Here is a 3,623-nt window from a genome sequence, read left to right on the forward strand (position 1 = left end):
ATATATATATACACATATATATATATATACACATATATATATATAAATATAATTCATTTTTAACAGTGCAACTCGAAGTAGATAAAGCGATAAATAATATCGTGTAATTAGATAGACTTAGAATAAATACTGGGATCGATTTGTTCGATAAAACCTTTCAAGGCGGTGCCCCAGCATGGCCGCAGTCGAATGACTGAAATAAGTAAAAGAATAAAAGAATAAGAATATATATATATTCTCTCGTAACTGTTTCAATCACAAGACTGCAGCCAAGCTGGAGCACCGATTTGATGACTTTTAATCGAACAAATCCGGTACAATATACTACATTACGTTGCACTATAATAGTAAAAGAATAAGATACATTCCCTCAAACGATAATATACAAACATTTTATACCAAATTGTATCAAACCAATAATCTTCACTGCAGTTCCTGAAATCCGTCATGCTATATTTTAGTGGACATTATTTAATCTAAAACTGTTTACATCAACAATTACAAGATCGACTATAATAACAGCGGCAGTAGCAACGGCAGAGAAAACAACAGCAAGAAAACAATTAAAAATAAAAGACAATGAATAACGAATGTTATAGTGAAATTACTATAAACCACTTAAAATAAACAAAACGGAGAGTGAGTTAGAGGAAAAGAGTAAGACAGACAACAAGAAACAATGGTAAAAGAAGCACCAGGCATCTTCGGTCGATAGCGCTTAATACTAATGCAACACAACAATTAAATAGACCACACAGAAACAAAACACGGAAACACAACGCATACATACCATTTCTACTAACGAAATTCTTAAAAATGAAACGTCAGCGTACATAGCTTTCTGTCTGGCATGGCTGTAGCCAAATAGCGCCACTATAATGTAGCCACTAGCTATGGAATCGGTACAAACAAAGTTAATGATAATGATGAATGATGTAGGTGGTTAGTAATTGCACTGAAATTTAGTAGGCTTCGAAGACTGTTCTGCTTGATGTTATTATTGTGATACTCAATTGCAGTGATAGCGGCACTGAGACATCTAATTATATCTACATATACACACATAGATATATACAATACACATACATTCACATACATATACATACATACACAAAACAATTATGCATGCACAAACACGTATATACATATATCATCATCATCATCATTATATTATTATTAGTTATTATTATTATTATTATTATTACTATTTTCGCTTAGGAATACGAGGGTAGGCTGAAAAGTTCATAGGCTGACAATGAATGAGTGATGCTAGAGCTGTGAAATCTTGCATGCATTAATTTCAACACGGCTAATTAATAACTGCATTGTTTTAGGTAAACTGACATTTCGCTACTTAAAGAAGACTTCAAAAGTCACTATCAGCGATTTCTCTAGAAAATGGACAAAATTTGGCATCGTGGTGTTATCAAGTACCTGCATAACAATAGTTTAACCTCCGAGGTCATTCGTGCTGACATGGTATCTACATTGGGGGATGACGCTCCAGCATTATCAAGCGTTACAAAAGAGGTTGACTGTTTTTGGAAGGGGAATGAAGAGTCTTCAAGATGACTCAAGGTCTGGACGTCCTGCAGCTGTCACCACCGACGGAAACATTGATCGTGTTCACCACATGGTGATGGATGACAGGCGATTGACTACAAATCAAATAGCCAATATTATTAACATATTCTGTGAGAGAGTTGAGAATATTCTGCACAATGAACTTGATATGCTGAAGGTTTCTACTCGGTGTCTGTCACGTCTTCTGTCACCTGATCAAAAGCGCACCTGGCTTATCACATCTCGGGAAAAATCTGACATTGTTTGAGGCTGGTCCAGCTGGTTTCCTTAAATGGTTCCTAACCCAGGATGAGTGTTGGTTTCATCGTTTTGAGCTTGAGACAAAGAGACAATTCATACAGCGAAAACATTCCTCTTCACCTACTCCAAAAAAGGCTAAGGCCATTTCATCTGCAAGGAAGTTAATGGCCTCAGATTTTTTTGACCAAACGGCCAGGAAAACTGACGAAAGGGGTCTTACTTTATCAGGATACTGCTCCAGCACACAAGTCCTTCGTTTCAATGGCTGCTGTGTGTGACAAACGCTTTGAACTGGTTGGTACCTATCCTCCTGATTTGGACCCATCTGTCTATTATTTGTTTCCCAAAATGAAAACATAATATGGCTGGGAACCAGCATCCCAATGATGTTGATGACTTTTTTGAGAAACAGGATGAAAGTTTCGCAGCCGATGCGTGACCCTTAATCGAGAACAGTGTCGGTTGGGGAGTTTGACTGGGGCGGTACATCTGTCAAACGGTAACGTAGGTGTCCCAAGGCGAGCTCAGCGTGGACGGAAACCACACTTCGAGGAAAAGAGCAAAAGCTCGCTCGATCTCGATTCTCAGTACGAATACGTTCGCGAGAAGAGACTCAATAGATCAATAGATCAATAGATCGAAGGACTGCAATACCGATGAAAGAAGTGTGTAGATCGCATGTGGAACTACGTTGAAAAATAAACCACATTTAGTCACATTCCAGTAAAAGAATTTCGGTTAGCCTATGAACTTTTCAGCCGACCTTCGTAGCAATATTAATAAACTGGTGTTAGAACTCAATATACATATGCTTGAGAACAAAAGGTGAGTCAAGTACAGAATAGTAATAAGAAATTAGATGACAAGGGAGTCAGAAGTTATGAAGTTCATCTCGTGATTTTTTATTCCCTTGTCATTTTAATGAAACTATCTATTATCTATCTGTACGTCTGTATGTCTATCTGTCTCTTTGTGTGCGTTTGTATGTGCGTGTGTATGTATGCATGTATATATATGTGTGTGTGTGTGTGTATGTGTGTGTGTGTGTGTGTATGTGTGTGTGTGTGTGTGTGTGCGTGGATGTAAAACAGAGCGCCAATGACTTCTAATCTTATTCCATTCGCAATTTGGTTCGGAATATGTATGTCATGGCGCGAGAGTAAACATTATTTTGGTTTTTCCAAAGATTAATTGTGAGTCTGAAATGTACAGTGAATATTGTATATGTATTATGTGTGATCATGTTCTGCTGTCAAAAGCGGGATTTGTGAATCATATAAAATCACATGAAAATTGAAATGCCCAGGTAGGTAATCTTGAACACTAACCGCCTCTTACGACTTGTGCCATATGCCATAAAACTTACAAGACAATATCTGGACTTAAAATACATATGTTAGTTCACTATGACATTCCTTCAGAATCAAATTCCGAAGATTGAAGAAACTTGAATAATATCCGTTACTTGTGTTTTAAAACCCGTCAGTCAGCAGCTAGTCTTAAAAGTCATCTGAGGGTTCATCAACGGAGTGATTGTGGGGTGTGATGGGGTGTCGGGTGTGTGTTGATACAACGGCTATCATCTGTCAAGATGAAGCAAACATCGCATGTCTGTGCATGTATGCCTGTAGATATATACATGTTTATATACATAAATGCACGTAGGTATATGTACATAGATATATATGTGTGTGTGTGTGTGTGTGTGTGTGTGTGTGTGTGTGTGTGTGTGTGTGTGTGTGTGTGTGTGTACAACGCAATCTTTCCCATAGAATTTAGCCTATGTATTTCCAGTGTTA

Source organism: Octopus bimaculoides, chromosome 11, assembly GCF_001194135.2.
Source record: "Octopus bimaculoides isolate UCB-OBI-ISO-001 chromosome 11, ASM119413v2, whole genome shotgun sequence".
Taxonomy (NCBI): domain Eukaryota; kingdom Metazoa; phylum Mollusca; class Cephalopoda; order Octopoda; family Octopodidae; genus Octopus; species Octopus bimaculoides.